The following is a 17,288-nucleotide window of genomic DNA, read 5'->3' as shown; positions in this document are numbered from 1 at the left end:
TATGAATATCAATTAAGCCTGTTCACTGAACTTTTCGTCTAAAGATCATATGTATATATACATTTATTATAAACTTGCTTTTTTTTACTGTCTAGTTCTTTTTTGCTCTGTCAATGTTTCTCCGTCTTTCCCCAAAATTGTCTCTCGCTTTAAGCAAATCAATGTCACTATTGTACATACATATCACATCGCTGTTTCTAATCGCCCTTTCCATTCACCAAAAATATTTAATTATTTTCGGTATCCGCCACGTTTATTAATGTATGAAAATGTTGGACTGTGAACTTCTACCATAGACATCGTAAAGTACCTATCAGTTATGGATTTTTCATATCGATAAATTCGGTTAAATTCCGTGTTTTGCATAATTAAGAATCTTCTTGTGTACTGGTGTTTTCCTATTTTTTCAAAGCGTTGTTAATCAGAATATTGAACTGATTGTGATATTGTCACTGTTACTATCAGACAATATAAACCTGAATCAGGGCTCTGTATCCGGCAACTTTCTGCTATGGATCAAGTGTTATATTCAAACTTTCTTTATTTCACAACAATTGTGAAACACGTTTTTCCAACTTTTATTAATCACTCTTGTTGGCCTGAATGGCAGCGTGAGAGGGGTCTTACTGTGGGGGGGAAAATTGGGGTACCCTGGGAAAACCCACGTGGTCGGGCAGGTGACCCATTACCTTTTCACGTCTGTGCCGGGAATCGAACCCCGAACGCCTACGTGAACACGAGTCTGTTTGATGATGGTCTTATAAAGCAAATCAATACAGTATAAGAATGTTCACGTCGTCAGAACACTGACGTCCGTCGGTTATACGATGCCCGGAGACGGGAGCAGTCACGGAGACGGAAAACCTGTCAATCAATCACAAACAAGATACGTTGCCAGAACACTGACGTTCGTCGGTGAGACGATGCCCGGAGACGGAAGTAGTCACGGAGACGGAAAATCTGTCAACCAACCAACAGTCGACAGAACACTGACGTCCGTCGGTTATACGATGCCCGGAGACGGGAGCAGTCACGGAGACGGAAAACCTGTCAATCAATCACAAACAAGATACGTTGCCAGAACACTGACGTTCGTCGGTGAGACGATGCCCGGAGACGGAAGTAGTCACGGAGACGGAAAACCTGTCAACCAACCAACAGTCGACAGAACACTGACGTTCGTCGGTGAGACGATACCCGGAGACGGGAGTAGTCACGGAGACGGAAAACCTGTCAACCAACCAACAGTCGACAGAACACTGACGTTCGTCGGTGAGACGATACCCGGAGACGGGAGTAGTCACGGAGACGGAAAACCTGTCAACCAACCAACAGTCGACAGAACACTGACGTTCGTCGGTGAGAGGATACCCGGAGACGGGAGCAGTCACGGAGACGGAAAACCTGTCAACCAACCAACAGTCGACAGAACACCGACTTCCGTCGGTGAGACGATGCCCGGAGACGGGAGTAGTCACGGAGACGGAAAACCTGTCAACCAACCAACAGTCGACAGAACACTGACGTTCGTCGGTGAGACGATACCCGGAGACGGGAGTAGTCACGGAGACGGAAAATCTGTTAATTAATCAACCAATCACTAATAAGATACGTCGCCAGAACACTGACGTTCGATGGGACATTTTATTAAAGGTGTAGGCATATTGTGTCAAACAGGAACATGTTTAGGTGAAACACAACGCAAATTCCGAAGTTTTGCTGGGTAATTTTAGCACAGATCAGGAAGAGATAGCTATGATTTTTGTGGAAGTATCTTGATTTATGCACAAAATGACGTAATTTTGAAACGATTTAGAATACTATAAAAAAAAAAAAAAAGTAAGCGGATGATGCAACAATTTGGGGGAAAATTAGTGTTAGATAATACTCAGTTTACCACGAGTTTTATTTATAGAATCTCGTGACAAAATGCGACATCTGGTACCTAGGACCATGTTAATCACTCACTAGATCCTGTTTTAGTTTTTCCCCAAATGTAATTTTAACAAGCAATTTAAACGTCGACTTGTTGTTAAATCTCACAAACCTTGACGGTAGCCTTAAGTATATCAGAAATCACAATTACGTTTTGTTCTAATGTTTACCTTTCATAACACTCCAACTCAAATTACTGATCTTCATAAACACTGAGGTGTCATTCTTACCAATGACCACGAATGAATCATGCATGTAGAATATATAAAAACAGAAGTACCCATATGTTTAACTATTTATTGTGAACTTCTTCCAAGTCTCGTTTTCTACTTCTTCCAAGTCTCGTTTTCTTCCTATCATTAAAATTTTAATGAAATTTTAATTTGTATGTTAATTAGATATATTTACATTTTAAAATGTTTATAATTTGAGTTCCCGGTCCTTACCGATACAGAGGGCACTTGTATGACTGAATCATCAGAAGGGGTGGACAAAAGCTCACAGGAAATATTTATGAATAAGGATGTGCCGAAACTTTTGGAATAAATTTCCCTTCTGTGAAAAGGACTGTAGCACCGTCTGTAGTGGTAAGGAACAGTTACACGATCTCAACAAACACTCGTCACTTTAACAATCAGCTGTTCTGAAAAAATTGTACGTTTTCTTAAAGAGTTCTTAAAGCTGGAACCTGCAGGGTTCAGTTTTAGGGTTATATTTATTTCACATCTATATACATATTTTTTCTCAGATTTTCGTTACCTGTTGCTCGTCGATTCGCTGACGATACCAAATTATCACCTACAACATGAAATTTTACAAAACTGGAGCATGTTATAAATTTTGATTTTGAACAACTCAAACTTTGGTCTGATAAATGATTAATATTTTTCAATCCACAAGGAAAACTGAATTATCATTGATATCATTTTTTCACCCTGCATTATGAACAAAACTGTTATTTTGACAAAAACCCGATTCCGATATCCGATTCTCATAAGAATTTAGGAGCTGACATTAGTGGAAACGTTAAACAGAGCACTACAAATAAAACTAAGTATATTAACCCTAAGAAAATTGAAATATTTATAAAAATCTAGTGAAATTATATCTGCTGTATTTTCGACCTTTGCAAAGATATGTTTGTGATGTTTGGGCTAATTTCAATGGAAACAAATACAAAAGGTACTGAAAATATTTCACTCCGAATCCAAAAGAATAATGACTGGATGGCTCATATTTACATGTAAATCTCAATTATATGAAGAATAGTACTGACAGTACTTAAAGCTGTAAGAATATTAAGAAAAAATCAGTCTTTTTTTATGATATATTGTCAGGAAACTATCTTGTATGTCTTTTTCCTTCTATAGTGTCGCATATATCAGCTTATGATATCAGAAATGAAGAAAAATTGATTCCATGACAATGTTTTAGCCTTACTGTATCTCTGTATACCGAATATACCCTTAATTTATGGAATAACCTGCCACTTAAATAAAATGAAAGAAATAACACCACTTGGTAATAGTTCATAAGTTTGTTAAACTAGAGATAATAACCCCAACCGAGAGAAGAAAAATGAACATAATTTTATTGTGTTGTCGTACACGTAGCAATGTTAGTAATGTTAATCATGGTTTAATCCCAACCAAATTAATTGACATCTCGTCCTATCGACGTGGTCATAATATAGGAAGTACAAAACATTCTATTATTTTTATCGTCCAATATATGATGTTTAAAGAAATAAGATGTTAAGAAATTTGAAATCGACAATTTGAATAGGGGAAGTGGCTGGAATGTGTAGTTAGTATAATCCAGGCTTGTTCAAGTTATTTATTACCTGAAGTCAATTGACTCATCGGATACAGGTAACAACACAAAACAAAATACAAACACATGATTACAGACACGATACAGATTCGGAGAGAGGAAACTATTGGTTCTTAAAATGTAAGCAGTCTTCATATTTTTAGACAATTTTGTAATTTCTTTTGTGCTTTTTTTACATTAAAAAGTTCTTTTAGTTTAAACATACTAGAATTTTTATAATAGTTTTTTTTTCAAAAATCTCTTTCTTAAGTCCGTGTAACAGGGATATTTCAATATAAAACGACACTCATCTTCTGTATCATCTAAATCACTTGATTGGTACATAATCGTAAATTTCCTGGTACATTTTGATATCGGCCCTTTTCTACTTTTAGATTATGAGATGAAAGTCTAATTTTTGTAATTTCTTTCAATTATTCTCTAAGTACGGGTTTTTCCAATTAGCCTTGTAAATCGGGCTCATGATGAAGATGGGTATAAATATGCCATTTTGACGAAGTTTTCGTATTCTCTTTACAGTCTTGTCTAATTGTATCGAAATGTCTTTTTCTTATTAAATTATACTTTGTGTCTATATTGTTTTCCAATTCCCAAATATAGCATAAACCTTGTCGATACAATTCGTTTTTGATGTTTAAAACCCATTTATCATTCTTCTCCAACATATCTTCATAGCATGATTTTAACATACAATTTCAGTCTTTCTTAATTTCACCCAATACTTAAATATTGTTAATTTTCTTAGCATTGTCTGTAGAAACCTACTGAGTTATACATAAACCATACTATTACAAGTATTTTTTTCCAAACTCCCAGTAATCTTTTACAAAACATCGCATAGATTTTTTCAACCTCATGTGCTTTATGAAAGCCCCATATTTCGGACCCATAACTTAGAATACTATTAACGTATGTATCAAAGACCGATAATTACGTTTCAATATTAAAATAATTTTACGACACACGTCTAAAACTGCAAATAAAGCTGTTTGTCCTTGATCTGCGATTTTTCGTTTCGTTTTTTCTAAAGGTTTCCTAATAATTAAGTAACATGCCCAAATAATGAAATTCATTTACAATTTCTAATTGACAACCGTCATAATTCCAGGTATCTTCATTTCTCAAAATGCCAACATTTCGAAAAACCAGATATTTTTGGTTTAGATGTATTGACATTTAAATCCCATTTTTTGTATATGTTTTTAAAGAATTTAGCATATCCTGTAAGCCTTCAGGCATCTCCGAAAATATTACCGTGTCATCCTGCTACATTAACAGGAACAAGTTAAGAGTGTGAATTCCAACCGAAGGGCAGTTGTCGATTAAAAAGGACAGATGTCTTATATATTATATGTTACAATGTAATATATGTTTTTGTACATGATAAGAATTGTTGTATGGTATTCTTGAAATTTCCCTGCACTTTCAACTTCATTCTTCACACTTCTGATCTCTAAATTCTTTCTATTCTATCAAATAAACGTATATATCTACTGTTGCTGTCACATTGTTGAAATTAATTGTGGAATAAATAGTTTCTTTAAATTGTCATAACTTGTGCCCAGCCTCTTGCTTGTTTTAGGAGAAATAAAATATATTTAAACTAATCCTTTGATATGGTATACCAATAGTACATGCAAAAGCTTTATGTATTATAATAATTCTTCGCGTATAAAATCAAATGCAGCTATTTGTAAGCATGTTCATAAATTTATTGTTGATAATAAAAAATGTCCAAATTCTAATTCATTATTTCTTTGACCTTTCGGCCAATTAAATTTCACATACAATATAAATTATATCCATCAATGCTACTACATTGTGGAGAGTGATAATCCCTTAAGTATCGAATTTATTGCGTGAATTACATATTAAATACAGTGAAATAATAAGTAAATATGACAACACTGACTCATAACATAGATACAAGTATGTACATGTAAGTATAAAGGGACAAGGATGGAATTAAAACTGGAATTCAAAATTATAGAAATAGATATAAAAAAGTAGAGTACAACACTTTAAATTCTAAACAGCTATGTCACACGTATATATCTATATGTATCTATATTTTAGATGATTACATTACCCCGTCGTTTATTAGCCAGAGGTAGGTATTTCCCAATAATATTTGTAATTCTGATACATAAGCAGAACAAAGGAGTTGTATGGATTTATACACGCTTGGCTTTCCTCTAATATAAAGTTTTATAATTTTTTACGTAAATCTGACAAATATACAATGGTATTCTTCTTCAATATGGTCCAAGTTACACCTGCTATATTTTATTTCTTACAGTATCTCTGAGACGTCCACTTTCTGTACTAAGTTTATGTAACTAAATTTTCTCTGATATTTACTGTGATGTGCTTCCCTTAAACGATGTTGTAAAGTAAAACATTTGTTTTTGTTGAAAAATATGACTTTTCAGATATTATGTTGTGGTATCTTACATTTGTGTTTAAAAAAATATCACATGATCTATCATTAATTATATTCAATGATGTGTTGTCGACAACATTTGACTCCCAGATATATCTAATACCAATATGATATAATTCTTTTTTAATATCAAAAGTATCAATATAAACTTTGTACTTTTTTCAGTGTCGACCATACGTAACTATGACAATTAACACATTAACAGATTAACTGACTTTATACATATTTTTTGTGTTTTCTAAAATCGCATCATACAAAATAATTTGATTTTCTCTATCTGTACTGAGAACGAACAACAATATGACTTGACACTACGGTCTGGATTTTTTGAAAATATTTAAACGTCATTTCAGTTTTCATCTTATAAAATGTTAATTTTACATTAAATATTAGATAGGAAAACAATGCCGATTTGATGTTTAAAAGAAATATGTATAAAGATATCGCTTGGTAGATCAAGGTAGATATTAATACAACGTAATATAAACGCTACAGGAGGTGAGTTTCAATTTATTTTGATGTGTCCATTTGTTCTGACTTTTATAATGATTGTTTAAAGCGGTCGTTACTTACAAATAGGAAAAACAACAAATAAAGATTTTTTTTCTGTCAAAATGATATGCAGTTTTAATCTATCTTTTGTTTTTATGTGATAAGATACAGACATCTCGGTTAAATTCAGTTGATATCTGTTTAAAACACATTTGACGTCAACATAAAAATGTTTTTCCGTTTAATAAAGGATAAGTATATTGTATTTACGGTCGATAACATAAACAGTATATATTTCACATATCAAAGACTTCTGAATCATATTAAAAATGATATCCTACTCCTGATCTGATGTAATGGTTGCAATTTACTTCCTATCGTAAAGTATTTGATCATATTTAAACGAGCATAAACCGTACTTTTTTGATCGTTTTTTTTTCTTTGTTTTGTTTTTTGCTTTGTTTTTGTTTTCTAATGTTCTTATATCAATTTTGTTGTTTTTTTTTTTGCTTTTAAGCTTTTGTTGAAATTTGTATATCTAAAACATATTTTCGTTATGTTTGAATTTACATATCTATCAACTGCATTTTTTATTATATTTTGTTAAAATTTGCATATTTATCAATTGCATATTTTCATAATATTATGCTATAACTTATATAACTTTCAATTACAAATTTTTTTAATATTTTGTCAAAATTTACATATCTATCAATTACGCATTTTTATTATATTATATTAAAATTTACATCTCTTTGTTTTATTGAAATACTTCTCTGCGACATTTAAATTTATCGACTATAAATTTACCAACAGTCATTTTTTTACATATTTGTTATGTCTTCAGCCTTTCAAAGGACTGAGTATATATGTGTATTGTCGTTGAGGTAATTCATTCATATGGTTGAAAACAGATACTGTTGATCCGAGTTACTTGTTTTACAATGGGAAACAATCAAAACTGCAACAGTATACACTGTAAAAAATATTTCAAAACGAACACAAAAAAATTTAATTGACGAGAATCATGCAAATCATTTTTTTTTACATTGATTTAAAACATTTCTTACAAGTATGACTTTCGTTTTTTTTTTATTCTGAACCTTGTAATTCCAGTGTTCAAAACTGATAGGTGATAGATCACGCTGAGCAATATCACAGCCATGTTGTGATTGATATTACCGATCGAGCGATCAGGACTGCAGCCGTGTACCACTCCAGGGGAACTCGGGCATTTTGATATCATTATCGTGTTGTTATCGACACCGTATGGTAACTGGTATCCGATTTTTCGCTTTCACTCCGGGATAATAGCAGTAATTGTCAGGTTGATGATTTCAAATTACTGGAAGTTATTTGTGCAAAATTGATTCAGTTTTATGATTTAGTAGGGGGTCCTGGATAACTTTCCTTTTTACGAGAATCTCTCGAAGGATGACTCGTCAAGGTGTGAATATTAAGGCACTAACGCCTGAACCTGTTTCTTCACATTATTTGGCACAAGTTAGTCTTACTATATTAAATAATAGAAAATGCCTTACATACAATCTGAATTCAAACTCAAGTTCAATGTCAATAAAGCAAACTGTGACGAAAGAAAGATTTACACGGAGGTTCCTGAATAAGTACAAGGGGAATAAGACCAGGTGTTCCGGAAGGGTCTTCAGCTTCATCGACACCCGCCATGTAAATCTTGGTCTATCTTAGTTAGTAAGCAAGTTAAACAACAGAACCACAAAGAATACTACCGAGCGTCAAACACGTCTTGACTGTGCTTACTCTAACAACAATCTCGTTCTCAATCACTTGGTCACGATGTACTTTCATTGCAAATCTTGTACCTCTTACCAATGTAATCATAAATTACTTACCCATACTCGCTCTAAACTGCGTAGAAATACTATATTTGTCTTTAGTTGAATGTAGATATCCATTCACGCATTATTTACCAACGTAACATATACGTACTTTAACGGTATTCGCAAAGTACTTACATGTATCAGTAATATGAAATTTAGTCCCTAGTTAATATAATATACTTGCCCTTAGTATGGACATATTATATACTTATAATGATTTACCTTCACTACAAATAATGTACCTATTATTTTTTATGATTACTATGTCGCCATATTGTACCATATTTACATTCTTACAAATGGCAAATATTACTATAACCAATGTATGCGTCAACCAGGCTTTAAATTATGATATATGTGCATGGCATAATGTATTTACATCTTTTGTGAAAATTGTGGGCCTGCAACACCTTGCTGGTAGGGCTATCCCCAACCCCTGTGTGCTGTGAGCCTACAAACTTATCATTATATTGCATAATGATGTTGTATAGTGTACTACACTTATATTCTTACAAATTGCAAATATGACTATACCCAATGCATGCATCAATTGGGCTTTAAAATGATGATATATGTGCATGGCATAATGTATTTATATTTTTTGTGAAAAAATTGAGAGCCTGCAACACCTTGCTGGTAGGGGTATCCCCAACCCCTGTGTGCTGTGGGCCTACAAAATTATCATTACAGTGCATATCTTGCACAATATTTTACTTACTCAAATGTATTTATCATTATGCTTCCCACATTATAAGGTCGGTTTCTCCATGTGCATGTACAACTATCTTATTATGTACCTATATACTTTATTATTGTACTTACTATGTATCTATGCTTAATTATACCAAATGTTATGTTATATGTTATAATATTCTATACTCTCTGCACTCTTCAGTTCAGAGGTAATATAGGGAATTAAAAACAACTCATATCTAATTTGCACGCGACTACATTTCAAACACATGATCAGTACTCGGATTGTAATTTTATAGCTGCCACCAGCATTCCTTTTTAGTTGGACCACTCTGTCGATATGTGAATGGTATAACATTTTAGGAGATGGTTTTACATAAGCTTTAAGCTTGTTACCAAATCCTCTTAGTTAAGATTTGAATTATATGTATATCTAAATGTTAAACATTGAATAAAATATTGTTTAAACTAAACACGTCCAACTTCATATCGTAAACTGAATTTTTTTCTCAACTTCCATGAAATTTAGAGGCGTTCAGAGTGTCGTCTCGTTTCATTTTCGGATAATAACATAAAAGCGTCACTAGAATTCCAAGAAGTTTAAAAAAGCATTACTGAATCTAAACATTGATAAAAAAACAGCAGAAAGCCATGAACAAAGGGAAGATTTTAAAGGAGATCACTGAACACAAGTGTTTCGGTAAGATTTGTTATAGAACTGCTTCAACTACAACACTTACAGTGAAAATCCAGTTCAAGCCAAGAAATGTCACGATTTTAAAATATTTCGATATCAAGCATCGAGTACATACATATCTATTAAATATTGCACAAGAAAAAAAAAACATTCTAGTACAAATTTTTTTTCATTAAAGTTTCGTTACAAGATGCGCTGAGGTCAAACTTCATTATGTTGAAGCGACCAAAATGGTTTTGTGTTTTTTTTTGATTATATAAAAAATATAAGCATTTCTTTTCGCAATCAGACGTTAAAAACGAAAATGGCCAATCTATTAATTTCTTAAACGATTTGTTTGAGATGTATCGGGAACCGAAAGTAAGAGTAAAGAGATAAAACATGTTTTTTCTTGTGTACTGCGTCCCACTGAGTGGCATCAGACCGAGAGCATATCACATCAGTTTCATGTCATGTTGAAGGTATGACACGAGACAATTTTGACAGTAAACAGCATCGTAGCATCACAATTTCGATAATGCTTTATCACATTTTCCTCAGTATTAAATGGAATTATGATAACCGGTGTTTTCCCCTCCGACCAGCTGGCTAGGGGCAGCGGGAATTGTCACGTGACACCAAGACACTGTCTAACAAACATGCTGGATCCTCAGAGGATCAGCAGACTGAGATAAGAATTACATCTCCACACATGATCAAAAAGTCATTTATCCAAATTAAACCACAAAGAAAGTCTGTAAGATTTATGATCAATGTTTTGACCGTTTAAAACAGACAAGGTCAACTTCTGGTATTAAAAACACAAGTTTTGATAAAACAATAAGATAAAAATATGAACAAATGAAATATCTACACCGAGACATTTGAAAACGTAGACGTAAACCAGGTGTCCCGGAAGAGTAAACATCTACTGCTTCATCGACAACACCCATCAATCTTGGTCAATCTAAGAAATGATCAGTTCTCAAATTAAGAACCGTGTATAGAAAATTATACTAAGGAGACATCTAACATTATATCACAGGAGGTAAAAGAATCTTTTTATTTCAATATTTTCATCTTTTCCCCAATGAGGTCATGAATACTTTTTCATTGTTACAATCACTGGTATTGGCGCAATTAGCGACATATATTTTCGTCCCCGATAAAACTAGGACCGGAAAATAAGAAAGGTAAATTCAATAACAACTGACGAAAACATCGTCCTTTCCTCGGCTTCCTGTTTCCTTATAGTATACATGCGGATTTAGAATCAAAAGTATGTAGTGACATGCGCTCCGTTTGTTTTAGCTTCTGGTAGTCTCAACTTGACTCCAATAGTCCATTACGGACTTAGAATATATCCCGTGAGTCTATTTCATATCGGTGTTGATAGTCCTGACTCTGCTTTTCCGGTCTTCGACAGTTTGTCTACACTGGTTAATACTGTTCATTTGTCCTTTACTGGTAGTTTCCATTGTAGAATATCCAGTTCTCGCTTGTCCTCTCTACCAGAGTCCGGCTTGGAATATTTTACATCCACTAATCCTTTTTCCATTGAAGATTTTCGGTTTCCGTTCATTTCATATCCGGTATACCGATTTATACGTGTGTAGAATGTCCGGTTTCCGTTAATCTGTTTCCGAAAATCCATTTTCCATAATTGAAGAGTATCGAAAGTCTGATTTCAGTCTGTGTCATATAACCGGACTTTCTTCGCTATCTGGCGAGTCCAGTTCCGACCTTCATATCTCTACTGGAGTTCTGACGCTGATTCTCCGTCTCCGCTCCGTTGTCCTCTTTTCTTGCTGGTTTCTGTTAAGGTATTCGTTGTCATTGGTGTTTTGATCTCCGTTCTTTGCCATGCTTGGTAAGGTATTCAGGGAAAATATATCGTGATGACATCAACCTAACATCGACAACCATGTATTATATTGAGTATTTCAAACACAGGGATTTGGCACGAAGGATCATCATACATAAGGTGGAGGTTGTGAGTCCGTGGCAGGTTACCATTACTTGTATTACGTATACCAGTAGAATCATTCTAATCAACAAACAAAGCTGTAAAACTTGTCGTCTTATGTAATCTGTTTTATGTTCATGTCGTAATACTTTCTGTCTTTTATCTCGCCATCATTTTGAAATGTTCTTTCCATATTTCAGTCATGACAATTTCCCCATCGCCATCATTTTGAAATGTTCTTTTCATATTTCTGTCGCGATAATGTTACTTCCCATTGTAATGTCAATAAAACTGACCTTGACCTATTTTGACATTTTAATTAGAAAAGCATACAAAACCAAGGTATTCCAAGAAAACAATGCATTAAGTTTAACTTTGATCGGCCGATTTTGACTTGTATTATTTGTTCAGAATTGGTGATGTGGAAATGAGAGGAAAAGAAGATGACAAAAAAATAAACATCACAAATCCTTCATTTCAAAATGGTGTGTTTTATTTACATTTAAATGGTCCAATTTGAAAACATAGTTATAAAAGCTTGTTGACCATACAAAATAAATTTAAGAAATCACAGATCGTTTCAAGGAAAGGAAAATTTAAGAATATACCACAAGGTTTTTCTGGTTGTCTTACAGACCTGTGGAATACACATCCTGGTTTCTCCTCTTCACATGTACAATGTATACATGCAGCTTCACAAAGGGAACATTAGTTGAGGTTATTTTTCTGTGGAACATGTACAACATTTTTAAATGTATAAACATACATTTTTGCATCACACATATACAGGTATAAATAACAAGAAATTCATTTACAATTGATATACCGAAATTTTCACATCATAGTGCAAAAAACAAAACTTTTTAACAACATTGTAGCTATGTATTTGTGTAGACACATATCTACTTAACAACCAGGTTTTCTTATTATCCTTCTTGGATGTTAAGAAGGATGTCAAAAACATACCAACAGGACCTATAGGTCACCTCCATTAATGAGGTTGGCTTCAAGAACTTCTGAGGGATTTCCTTGTGACAATGAAGGTATCATAGTTTGTGAAAATATCTTTTTTAAAAATATTGTTATGGATTGTGGATATCTATTGACAATGTAAACAAAATAAAAAGCATTCTATTACATAGCAATCTTAGTGGAAATTTTCTCATCCAGTTTTTTTCTTTTTCGTTTGGACATTTCAAACAGGAGAAGAAATAACAATTAGCTGAGATATCCAGTCTGTGTTATTTGGAATTTCCTAATTCCTTTTCAACATCACATTTAAACCAGGTGCAGTTACATAAGTAAAAGATATATGTTATTTCTCTGACAGTTTAAAGAAAAGAATAAAAGCAATTTATCAGGTTAACAGAAAATCTCCTTACCTGAACAGTTAGTTTCTATCTTGATTTTGTCACATTTCATAGCTGTAATAATTTAGCTTTTTACATTTCACTCTTTAGAGATAATGAAAATCCCTTTATCCACTAGGTATAAAACATAAAAATGATTTGATGAATTTTATATTTGATTTCATTCGGTTTGTTTCATGTCAAAACTTTACATTGATGTACATAATTCATGATCATAAACATGCTTGACAACATAATCCATTGGAACCAAACGTTCAATTGAATATGATGCCACTGATCTATTTGTGGTAGACTAGTATTGAAATGTTCAGGCATTGTCAAGGTTACATAATGATACAGAATTTGACTGAATGTTTCCAACACCTTGGTGGCCATGAAAGAGTTACAACTGAAAATCCTCGCAAATAACTAGTCTGGAGAATGAGATTTACATATGTGCTAATTGGTATGAATCTAAATTATCTGTATATTTAAATTCTGATCTAGATGGAGCCTGAATTACAACCAAGAAATGTTAAATGAAAAGAAAAAATCATTAAAAGGAATGTAAATATGCATGAAATAAAAACACACAAAACATTTGATTTGAACTAAATGAGGTACAAGTTAGGTGCTTTTGAAATATTGTGCTTGTTTCATAAAGTAAAAACAAATTTCAGACAAGTATAATGGTAAAAAATAACCTTCCTTGTCCATATAACCAGGTACGGTAGCAACAGTGCCGAACTGTTCTGTAATAAACCCGGGGGTCGATACATATCGGTATTACTTCTTCCATTAACACAGAGGGTGGGATTATTACAGAACAGAGTAAAAGTTAAATAAATTAAATATGGGTGGGTTTATTACCAGGCATGGGCTTAATGTGCTTACTGCCGGATAATTACGGTAGTTCTAATCTATGTAAGAAATGAAATATATTCAATACATTATAATTCTCAACATTCATCCAATAAAACAGATCATAGAATCATCCTGAAAGTTTATAAATATGTTTTCTTAATTCATTTACACAATCCTTAAGACTATCTATATCAAAACCAAATGTCTGTCTTGTTGTGAAAGGAAGACAGCTAGGCTTAAACTCATTTACCGTCAGGTGAATCACAAAAGTAGCAGAAAACAGTAACTTCAGCAAATCAAAAAAAAAAAGCATCAGATCTTTCTTTTATAAATAACATGAAAAATGGACATCATGACATGAGAAAGCAATCAAAACCAAACATTTATCATTAATGTAGATACAGACAAGGTAATCTGTTATAGTGGTACCTGAACACAAATTTTTGAGCTGTTTAAACTGATACATTCAGAGGGGAAAACATTCAAGACCAACACATTATGCAGGGCTACAGAAATCTACTGTAATGTCAGGCAACATTCAATTTTTGTGGTAAATTTGACAAAATTAATATAAACAGACAGCGCCACACAACTTTCTAAAGGATGAAGACAGGATTTCTTAAAAAAAATAGCTTCATATTAATCCAAATAGACTTTATTGAAATAAGTATATAAGCAAAACAATTAAGGAGGTATGCTACGTTGCTATTTGTACCTCCTTTCCAATACAAGTCCAAACTTGTAAATGATTTGCATCCAATATACAACTTGTTAACACTGAATGAAGACAAATTTCATGATATTTGAAAGTCAAGTTGGAATGTTTCACTTTTCAGCTTTTGTCTTTGAAATTTCACTCTGTGCCACATCTCATTTCTAAGATAAAAGCTGAAACATTATGAAAGGGAGATAAAATTTTATACAATTTATAGCTATGAATGTTTTTTAAAGTGGGTTATATAACAGTTGCCCTTTTTTTACATAACTGATAAACCTCTACAGATATTAACAGAAACCACTTCTGATGTGATGAATATGCTAGAGACTACCAATACTTGTATTTTGCTGAGTAAGAAAGGGAAGTAACTCATCACAAATAAATACAAGGTATTAAGTACATAATAAAGTAGCATTATGTTAATCTAATAGTGTTTAGTTTCTATTCATTTTTCTCCATTATTCCACTGTGGAAAGTCTCTTTCAGTTTTAAGAAATAAAAGTGAACTGAAAAAAGTTAAGTTCATTATCAAATATGATCCCCTAATTTATTTTGCAATTATCAAAAGTTTGAAATTCATAAGTGTAATGCTAAATGAATACTGAAGTAGTGCTGATTCTGATATTGTAATGCCCTGTGTTAAGTACAACTCACTTGTCATCAGTCTTAATCACACTTACAACAATAAATTATCTTTTCATAACTATACACCATTGTTATATTTCATTTGTAAATTTGTAACAAAATATGTAATAACTTGTGCTTAAATACGACACAAATATACCAAGCGTTGCACCGTGGTGGAGTAATACTCACATTTTATCACCTTTTTTTTCATTTTTTTTTTCAAGTAAACTTGTTTTAATAAATGTTGATAAATTATGGTACACTGGACAAAAATAACACTATATTATTTGGCAGGGAGTCTCATGCAATGACGAAACTCAATGGACGGAAATCGACATCTGGACGAAACAATGACAGACAAAATACCTTGTGGCATACATATGTAAATAAACATCAACATGGACAAAAAATTGAGGACGGTTGACACACAAAAATCCTGGGAGTTGTCATTGTAGCACAACGGGGATGGATGGCACTCTCCCTCACAATGCATCATCACTAGGATGCCACTTTCCCAACAAAGCATTGTCACTAGGAAGGATGCCATTTTCCCAACAACGAATTGTCACTAGGAAACATGCCACTTTCCTTACAATGCATCAGCACTAGGAAGGATGCCATTTCCCCCATAATGCATCAGCAGTAGGAAGGATGCCATTTCCCCAATAATGCATCAGCACTAGGAAGAATGCCATTTCCCCCATAATGCATCAGCACTAGGAAGGATGCCATTTCCCCCATAATGCATCATCACTAGGAAGGATGCCATTTCCCCTATAATGCATCAGCACTAGGAAGGATGCCATTTCCCCCATAATGCATCATCACATGGAATCATCACTTGGAACGATGCCATATTCCCCACAATGCATCATCACTGAGAAGGATGCCAATATCCTTTCATGGATTCAAAACTGGGAAGAATGCCACACTCCTTTCCTGGAAATGTCACTTGAGAAGGATGCCAAATTGTACCATTAGATGGAGGTATCATCTCCACCGTGACAAGGATTTGTGTTTCCCTCTTGATCTGAAGGCGATGAATTACAATCACTCTTCACCTTGTTGACTTTCATTCCTTGGTAGATAGACCTGGCAGAAAAATGAACACAGTATTAATTACACAATGATATGAAATTTGAATATTCCTCTGAAGAAATAGCAACATTAATTTTAACTGCTAAATCCATAATGGTTGCCTGTAAGAGATTCTGTTTCTTCGATCAGTCTCAAAATTAAGTTGGTATAATTGGGTTCCAAGGGGAATCTACATATGAAATTGGAGAAAAATCCATGTGGTGCTTCTATAGAAACTTTCACAGTCAAAATCCAAGACCTGTCACCTAGTTAGTTTATCCGATCAGTCCCAAAATCTAACCAGGCACAACCAGGGATCAATGGGGAACATATACATAAAATTTGAGATAAATCTATCCAGTACGTCTCAAGAAATAGTGATTACAAAAATTGTTCATGGACAGCAGAACGTATGACGATCCATGGATGTAGGGCAATTTGAACAGCCCATCATCTGATGATAGTGGGTTAACAAATGGCCAGGACATATATGCTCTTGTTATATGGTTCTTACTTGGTGGTATTATCTGCTTTTGATGGCAGATTGACTAAATCTTATTCTGGAACAGTTCCTAACAACACAACTGCTTCCATATGGTAATACGTTCACAAAATGTTGTTTCTATCTCACAAAGATGTTGCTTCTCTAATCAGGCATTATTAGTAAACATGGTAACACTTCAGGGATTGGGCATCAACTGTAATCATGGTAACACTTTACTCATCAGAAATTAACAGTAACTATGGTAACACTTC

The 17,288-nt window shown here is 33.5% G+C and overlaps 1 protein-coding gene across 1 annotated transcript in view; it reads right to left on the bottom strand.

Annotated features, from left to right (window-relative positions):
* Nucleotides 1-13,845: 13,845 nt before the first annotated feature.
* Nucleotides 13,846-17,288, bottom strand: part of LOC132563734 (protein PTHB1-like) — a 45,915-nt gene continuing 42,472 nt past the window's right edge. Inside the window, exon 23 of the mRNA XM_060228487.1 lies at nucleotides 13,846-16,547. The gene's annotated coding sequence lies outside the window, so the exon portion shown is untranslated. The remainder of the gene's footprint in view (nucleotides 16,548-17,288) is intronic.

Source organism: Ylistrum balloti, unplaced genomic scaffold, assembly GCF_031769215.1.
Source record: "Ylistrum balloti isolate Yb309-2 unplaced genomic scaffold, AGI_CSIRO_Ybal_v1 Utg369676, whole genome shotgun sequence".
Taxonomy (NCBI): Eukaryota; Metazoa; Mollusca; class Bivalvia; order Pectinida; family Pectinidae; genus Ylistrum; species Ylistrum balloti.
This window is presented reverse-complemented; position numbering and strand designations above follow the sequence as displayed.